The following is a 9,550-nucleotide window of genomic DNA, read 5'->3' as shown; positions in this document are numbered from 1 at the left end:
CTGTTTTAGTTCAATTGAGAAAATAGGAAATGAAATAGGTTATATATTCAATTATTTTTATTTAAATGTAAAGAAATACTCGCTTTTGTTACCAAAACATTTTTCCAATCTGGCTACGTCCCAATAACATCTGCACATTTAACGTCCTTTGAATTTTTGAGGTTACCTGCTCCCCAGTTCAACACTTACAACTTTGGTGAAGTGAAGGTTTATTAATTGACACTGTACAAGATTTATTTTTCCTGGATTCCCCAAAGGAATCCCTCTAACTTGATGGTAGTTACTTTTAACCCACAATTGGAATATCAGAATAAGTTAGGATTCTCCAGTTGGTCTTTAGGGTTCTTCAGTTTCATAGGGTCCTGCTTGTAAGTGATAGGTAGGAGCCAGAGGATATTTTTGAAGTCATACAGTTGAGTTAGAACTTACTGAATGATGGATAATCATTCTGTCTGTAAGCTGGGTTTTAGAAGCCTGAGCTGCAGGTTCTCACTCATATGAGGAACTTAGACAATTCCCAAGATCTCGAACATAACATTTTGTCATTTAAAGTAACATTTCAAAGACCAATGCATATCAAAACATTTTGTTGAATGAGTCCCATGAACAGTACAGATGCCAGTGTTGTTATTACGTCTTATTTAATGTAAATTATTTTTGCAGCTGATTGTATCAACAACTCATGGAACCTTTGTATACCTCTTACATAACCTACAATATTTGCACAATTTCTACTACAAAATTCAGTTTAGGACGGTAGGGATGTTTGGCCTGCAGCAGTCAACCACTGGTTAACTTCTTATTTTCTATTCACAAATTATTTTCAATTCTTCTCTATCATGCTACATACCATATTTTGCTGGAGAGGGCAAGTAAGTGACCCATTCTCAGGCCTCTGCTAAAAGTTTCAATTGCTACATCAGCAGCCCTTAGACAGTCCATGAGATCAATCTTGGGTGTGCTGGCATGCAGTTTTGTTCTTACTCCTCCCACATCACCAATGGGGAAACATCTCAAGTCCTGGCTAAAATTAGAGGCATGAGCACATGGGGAATTACAGGAATTAATTTATGTTCTACCACTCAGTTGTCATATGTTCATACACCAACACATGCCTGCTACACTGTCTTGTATTTTACTATCAAAATATTTAAATTTCATTGTATTCTTTGACAAACCAATTTTGCCTTTTTAAGGTACATTAAAAAGTCCCTACCTCAAACTTAACACCATCTGAGATGTTAGATTGCAGTCTTTGACATTTCCAGTACTGTAGATAAAGAGATTCACGTGATACTTAGTTTTTCCAGCGCTGTTTTGTAGAGGAAGGATGGGAAAATCGTATATCAATACACATAACATTTACAGAATTGGGGATTATTTCAATTTAACTTTTTTTACCCTTAGAATGTTATTTTAAAGTATTTAGTTTTTTTTTAATAAAAATATGGTTTTAAATCAGACTGATATCTACATTTCAAAAGCTGGATGTCATTGTATAATATGAAATTATTCTGAAAATACCTAATAGAAATGCTCCAGCTTTAAGAGTTTACAAGAAGCATGCTTTATCCTTGTCTGTACATTTCAGAGGACTCTTCTCATCCATGCTAAGCTGTATAGATAGATGGATTATTTCTTCTCACCTGCCTCTTACTTCCTTTGTAGGAGCTAATTCTTTTGAATCCCTTTTACAGTCTTATTGAGCCAGTGTCTCATGGCCTCAAGGAAATCTTCGAATTCTGACAGCTTTATAAAAGATTTTTTAAAACCCTACTTTTTTTTTTACTCCTCTCGTCTGATTTGCTTGAATAAGCTAACTGTAATAACTGTGCTACTTAGATTGGATGTTAGAATTCAGGCAGGGACGTTCATGTGGACAAGTCTTCATACCACACTTGTGGGACAACCATTTATCATATCCTTCATATAGCAGCCTGGACAGTCACATGACTGAGCTTGAATTCCATTTTTTTTACATATAATGCACAAATGGAGTATTCGCCTGACTAAAGTAACCATAGCTTTCAGAACCAAGAAAACACCAGATGTGCAGGTTTTCAAACTCCACCCTTTTCTTCTACTACGTGCTGGTTCACCTCATCCCTCTGGATGTATATTTAAAATCTTATGTCATATAATTTGAGGAGGAAGGAAGCCACAGCTGCTTACATGAAAAAAAATGTCCAATTCACTTGCTGTTCTTGAAACATTACTTAAAAAAAAAATTAATATTCTTTCAACATTCCACAAATCTTATGTGATTCTAGCCTTCTTCAGATATTTTAAAATACAACCATATTACTGATATAATGTTGTGTGTTAAGGTTACACTCCACTTCTGGTTTGATTCAGTTCACATTCTTGAACAGAACAACTGACTAGAAAAGAAGAATAGTAAAGCCTAGTCAAGCATGCAAAATCTATTCTAAAGTTTTTATCATAAGAACATAAGAAATAGGAGCAGGAGTAGGCCAATCGGCCCCTCGAACCTGCTCCGCCATTCAATAAGATCATGGCTGATCTGATCCTAACCTCAAATCTAAAGAATACAAGAAGTAGGAACAGGACCCGGGCACTCAGCCCCTGGGCCCGCTCCGCCACCCACAGGGCCTTGACCGATCCGAATTCAGCTTTATGTCCAATTTCCTGCCCGCTATCCGTAACCTCTAATTCCCTTTACTTCTAGGAATGTAATGTACATCATGCAATGTAACAAAGTTTTGAATGTAGCAGGTTCGATGTTTCCAAATTATTTATTTTTTTGCTTATGGTAGAAATTTCAATGGCTTGGACCACCACAGATAGATCCATTAAATGTGCTACCAGAAGATAATTTGTGGGTTGATATTGGTCATTCATTCTTTGGGTTTTAAATTATAGCAGTTTAAAAACATTGAGGAGTGCTTTAATGAATTGGGAGACCAAAATTTTTTTTAAAAATTCGTTCATGAGATGTGGGTGTCACTAGCGAGGCCGGCATTTATTGCCCATCCCTAATTGCCCTCGAGAAGGTGGTGGTGAGCCGCCTTCTTGAACCGCTGCAGTCCGTGTGGTGAAGGTTCTCCCACAGTGCTATTAGGAAGGGAGTTCCCTTGTCGTGTCCAGTGCTTAGTGGTCCGATGCCGGGTGGTCCGTCCGGTTTTATTCTTATTGTGACTTTTTTTAAGCGAGATTTTACAACTGAGTGGCTTGCTAGGCCATTTCAGGGGGCAATTAAGAATCAACCACATTGCTGTGGGTCTGGAGTCACATATAGGCCAGATCGGGTAAGGATGGCAGGTTTCCTTCCCTAAAGGACATTAGTGAACCAGATGGGTTTTTACGACAATACGGTAATTTCATGGTCACCATTAATGATGCAAGTGGCACTATTTTAAGCTTATGTAAGACTATCTCAAGTTCAAATGTGCCTCCAATTTTTTTTTAAAAAAAAGAAAATCCCATCCTGCATTGTGGCACACATATACGGAGGCATAAAATATTGCTTGAGCATGTGAGATTGGTACTTCAGCAATAGGACAGGTGAATTGGCAAATCTTGAAAATTTCTACACTTACTGCTTGTTGCACGATTTGCTGCTGGGGTATCACAATTTTAGATACAGATCTGAAGGCAGTGAATATTCTATGTACAGATGTGAGACCTTGTAGAGAGAGTTAAAGACAAGGTGGTCAAAATATGTCTAAAAAGAGAAGTATGAAATTAGGAACTTACAAGGCAAGTCCTGACCACCACCATTCATCATCCAACCATAGATTTTTGTCCTGACAATTTAAAACCACATTGTTTAAAAACGATGAAAAGATTAGCCTTTTTTTATTTTAACCTGAAGAAATATTGCATTGATTATTACATTTCTTTTAAAATATTCACTATTAAATACATAGTCACCTCAGCTATCAGATGACAAAAACTGGGTACCTGCAAGGTACAAAAGAAATTTAGTATTCCCAGGATAATTTTTAAATGATGTCTGCCAGGATTAGCTACGGACGCACTTACAAACAGATAAGTCCCTGTAGGTCTTCCAGGGATCTCAGGCCCTCATATTTGATTGCAACCCTGACTGGGTCCTCAGTGCACTGGCCCCATTCCCTTTCTGTTGACGCTAAAGAATTGGCTGATTATAGAAATGGCATTGACACACTTCCAGTACCTATCTTCATTACTTTATATTCATCCAAGCACAAATATGCTAGACTATCCCTTGTTCATTCTATTCATGCTAAGAGGAAGTTGAAGCAGCTTAGAATTCAAAGATGGTTTCTCTAAGACCCCCTCAAAATAAATGCTAAGAAATCATTTGATCCAAGGTATATGGCATCCAATTGGATAAAATATACAAAAGAAATGCAGCATTTTGATTTTATTTATGTTTTAGTGAGAAGGTAGGACAATTGCAGATTATTTTGAAAATGTCAAGATTTTGCACATTTACATATATAATTTACAGCATCATTTTTTTTTAAATGGCTGAAAAGTTCCATTGAAGTGAAGTAAACATTTAGATTCTGTTTAAAATTTGGGGAAATGCTACCTGTGATTCCTGCAGAAAGATAAATGATGGGGTACTTACAGGGCTGTTCGCAAGACTGTGACATCGGATTTGGCTGATTACATTAATTTTGAAATGTAGTGACTGTTCTGCAGGTGGATGTATCAGCCAAATCCCACAAACAGCAAATTAGATGAATTAACAGTTAATCTATTTTTGATGGATGGATGAATGAATGAATGTTGGCCAGGACACCAGGTAAACTCCTTGATCAACTTTGAAGAATATGATAGGATCTTTTATGTCCACCTGAATAGGCAAACCAGGCCTTAATTTAGTGTCTCATCTGAGATAAAAAATAGCACCTTAAACAATGCAGCACTCCTTCCGTACCATCCTGAAGTGTCAGCCTGGATTATGTGCTGGATCTTGAAGCCACACCCTTATGATTCAGAGGTGAGATGATCAACTGAGCCAAACTGGCAATATAATTACCAAAAATATAAACATAGCCTTTAGTCAATATTTCTATGTTTCTTTGCCAATTTCATGATTTCACTCTTTTCAATGAATGAACTATAGCTGACAATGAACCAAATTACTGAGTGGACAAGTTTAGAAATCACTATTAGTTGGGATTTCACAACAATGATTTCACATTAATAAAATCAACAGTTTAATCTTAATTGCACTGTCAACGTTAACGCATCTCCCAATGTGGAATAACGTGGACAATAAAAAGACTGGAAAATTTGTTGGCTAGTCAGGCAAGAAACAGACAGGAATTCCACATAACCCAAATGTATTTAATGGAAGTAGCTACTGTGTGTGACATTGAGAAACATTTAGTCAGAAGAGAGACTAGTTTCCATGCTTCATTTGGATCTGCTTTGGGAAAGACCTTCAATGTTATCAATATAGTCAATTTATTCAACTGAAAAGTACTAAAAAGGACCAGAATGTCCCCATTATGTTTTGTAACTTTTCTACCCTTCTTAATTTAGAGTTTTTGGCTCTCAGTTTAGATTGCTCGCATAGCTGAGTTCCAACCCCCCACATGTTTATGATCATCTTTGCGAATCTTGATTCCATAGGTAAGCTGTCAGTGATGTGAACAGGATGATGAACAGCACAACCTTTCCATTATTAATTTAGTGACTGGAATTATCCTATTTTTTTTGGATCTTTTTCCCATTTTCAATAAGTGGTAGAGCATCAGTGTGCAGACATTTTATGTTTAAATGATTAAGTAAATTTTATTGAACAAAAAAAACAGTAATCTAATTAGATAAACATATAAAGAGAGCGAGCGAGAGATAGTTTGATCTAACTTTTTAAAAGACAATAAAAAGGTTGCAATTTAAATACAAGGCTACTCCTCTAAATAGTTTGAACTATATTTCTTGGAAGTTCCAAGCTAAGTCTAGAACAACCAAATAAGCTATGATCGGCTGTCAATCCATTCTACTGCATTGGAAAAAAAAACCGTGATAACTATTCCCTTCGAGAATTCACAAGCCCACACCCGAAGAATAGCACTTTACACCTATATTGTGAATATACGCTAACAGTAATGGTAAGGATCCTTGCCATTATAGCCTACAGACTTCAAAGAGCTGAATGCAATCTGGAGCCCAGCAAAGGCTTTATCTTTTGTATTGTTTTCTGAGGAAATCAGTTTGAATTGGTTATTGCTTGGACCAGATTCACCCTTATTGTTAGTAGACTGCACAACACTGACTGATTGTGATACAGTTGAATATCAATGGTTTCTGAATCAAACTTCAAATTCAATTTGTCCCCTGTGATGGCCATTTCTCCAGCACAGCCTCAAGTGTTTTTTTTAAATGCAGCAGCATCAACAATGTTGGCTGAGGTCTGACTTGATCACACTTGGACAAATTTGGAAACTTCCAAATAAAAACAGCACACATGCAGTTCTCATTTTTAGCAAATATAAAATATTAAAAAGCTAGTGTCTGTGGATACATCCCATCAACATTCTCAATTATAAATTCAGTCCCCATTTAAAGTCAAGCTTTTTGTCCTTATTTTTATATTACCATTCTAAATTCCTAGGTCCACATTTAAAACAGGAACTATATAAACTTCACACTGCAGCACCTACATTGGGGTGTTTAATTACAGCGTGCCATCGTTAGCGGGACCGTGTAATTACAGCATGGCAAGTTTACCTTTCTGCTGCCATCATATTTAGTTAATAACCTGAGGATGTAGTATCAAAAGGAGGGTGTGTAACAGAGCAGATAAAACACTATTTTATTCATTAAAAACTGGTCAACTTACTCATCCAATTGGCTTTTCTGGGTTTGAAATATCTCCAAAGGGTCCTTCCAGAAGCCCATCCCTTTTTCAGGCAATCCATGACTGGAATTCATGAGGTTTCCAGCAGCTATTGCAGTCAGCTTTCCTGAATGAAGCAGACTCGAACTCCCAGAATGTACCAGTGTCACTTTGTACAAGCACACAGTAGACCACAACTCACAATCTAACAGGAGGCTCTCCCTTTCTGAGCCTAATGACCACCACAACCACGTTTTAGGGCAAGGGAGGGGGAAGTCACATAACACACTAGAATTTTTAAACAATGATCAACAGCAAGATTGGCTATTCATAAGAGCATACCAGGACTTGCTACTTGTTCCTTCCTCCTTAGTCCAACAAAGTAGAAATCACAGCCATTTATTATTAACTAGTTATTAATTATCACTTCCCTCTTTTCCAGACTGTTGGAACCTGGAACTGGATCCTTCTGGAAACAGAACATACTAACAAGCCACTAATAGACTATAAAGGTCAATAATCTATTTCCAGAATCAATACTGGGGATCCTACCACAGAATTAAACAGAATGAAAACTCTAGACCTTATGCAGTAATTCACATTTTTCATATGATAATGGACAGTCCCAAAGAAAATTTAAGAGAGTACCTCCCTTTTAGCCACTGCAAATCTCTAAAACAGAGGTAAATCTCAGCACAACATCCATTTCAAACTGCTACTGATCATATGGAAATGGTCATGGAATTTTAGGTGCCAGCCTATTTGTTGCTAGTTAATGTTATTGATTTCAGAAGCTAGAATGACTTTTAGTTATTTAGATCAATCAGAGATGCAGATATTAATGTTATATGTTCTATTTAAGGTTTTAAAATGTTTCAATTGCACAGCTGAACAGTATTAGCTGTAGGGCAGAAACACTCATCTCATTCTCCCAATTTAAGATTTCCCAGGACTGGAGTGTGACTGATTTGGTTTTGGTGGGCTGTTTCTTTTTTTTCCCCTTTTATAAGAAGGGGTGTCACTTTATTTTTAAACACTAATCAGAATCAAATAAAAATAAACAAAGTCATATAATAATGTTATAGAATCATAGAAGTTACAACATGGAAACAGGCCCTTCGGCCCAACATGTCCATGTCGCCCAGTTTATACCACTAAGCTAGTCCCAATTGCCTGCACTTGGCCCATATCCCTCTATACCCATCTTACCCATGTAACTGTCCAAATGCTTTTTAAAAGACAAAATTGTACCCGCCTCTACTACTGCCTCTGGCAGCTCGTTCCAGACACTCACCACCCTTTGAGTGAAAAAATTGACCCTCTGGACCCTTTTGTATCTCTCCCCTCTCACCTTAAATCTATGTCCCCTCATTATAGACTCCCCTACCTCTGGGAAAAGATTTTGACTATCTACCTTATCTGTGCCCCTCATTATTTTATAGACTTCTATAAGATCACCCCGAAACCTCCTACTCTCCAGGGAAAAAAGTCCCAGTCCATCTAACCTCTCCCTATAAGTCAAACCATCAAGTCCCGGTAGCATCCTAGTAAATCTTTTCTGCACTCTTTCTAGTTTAATAATATCCTTTCTATAATAGGGTGACCAGAACTGTACACAGTATTCCAAGTGTGGCCTTACTAATGTCCTGTACAACTTCAACAAGACATCCCAACTCCTGTATTCAATGTTCTGACCAATGAAACCAAGCATGCCGAATGCCTTCTTCACCACCCTATCCACCTGTGACTCCACTTTCAAGGAGCTATGAACCTGTACTCCTAGATCTCTTTGTTCTATAACTCTCCCCAACGCCCTACCATTAACGAAGTAGGTCCTGGCCCGATTCGATCTACCAAAATGCATCACCTCACATTTATCTAAATTAAACTCCATCTGCCATTCATCGGCCCACTGGCCCAATTTATCAAGATCCCGCTGCAATCCTAGATAACCTTCTTCACTGTCCACAATGCCACCAATCTTGGTGTCATCTGCAAACTTACTAACCATGCCTCCTAAATTCTCATCCAAATCATTAATATAAATAACAAATAACAGTGGACCCAGCACCGATCCCTGAGGCACACCGCTGGACACAGGCCTCCAGTTTGAAAAACAACCCTCTACAACCACCCTCTGTCTTCTGTCGTCAAGCCAATTTTGTATCCAATTGGCTACCTCACCTTGGATCCCATGAGATTTAACCTTATGTAACAACCGACCATGCGGTACCTTGTCAAAGGCTTTGCTGAAGTCCATGTAGACCACGTCTACTGCACAGCCCTCATCTATCTTCTTGGTTACCCCTTCAAAAAACTCAATCAAATTCATGAGACATGATTTTCCTCTCACAAAACCATGCTGACTGTTCCTAATCAGTCCCTGCCTCTCCAAATGCCTGTAGATCCTGTCCCTCAGAATACCCTCTAACAACTTACCCACTACAGATGTCAGGCTCACCGGTCTGTAGTTCCCAGGCTTTTCCCTGCCGCACTTCTTAAACAAAGGCACAACATTTGCTACCCTCCAATCTTCAGGCACCTCACCTGGAGCTGTCGATGATTCAAATATCTCTGCTAGGGGACCCGCAATTTCCTCCCTAACCTCCCATAACGTCCTGGGATACATTTCATCAGGTCCCGGAGATTTATCTACCTTGATGCGCGTTAAGACTTCCAGCACCTCCCTCTCTGTAATATGTACACTCCTCAAGACATCACTATTTATTTCCCCAAGTTCCCTAACAT

Source organism: Heptranchias perlo, chromosome 27 (genome assembly GCF_035084215.1).
Source record: "Heptranchias perlo isolate sHepPer1 chromosome 27, sHepPer1.hap1, whole genome shotgun sequence".
Classification (NCBI taxonomy): Eukaryota; Metazoa; Chordata; class Chondrichthyes; order Hexanchiformes; family Hexanchidae; genus Heptranchias; species Heptranchias perlo.
This window is presented reverse-complemented; position numbering follows the sequence as displayed.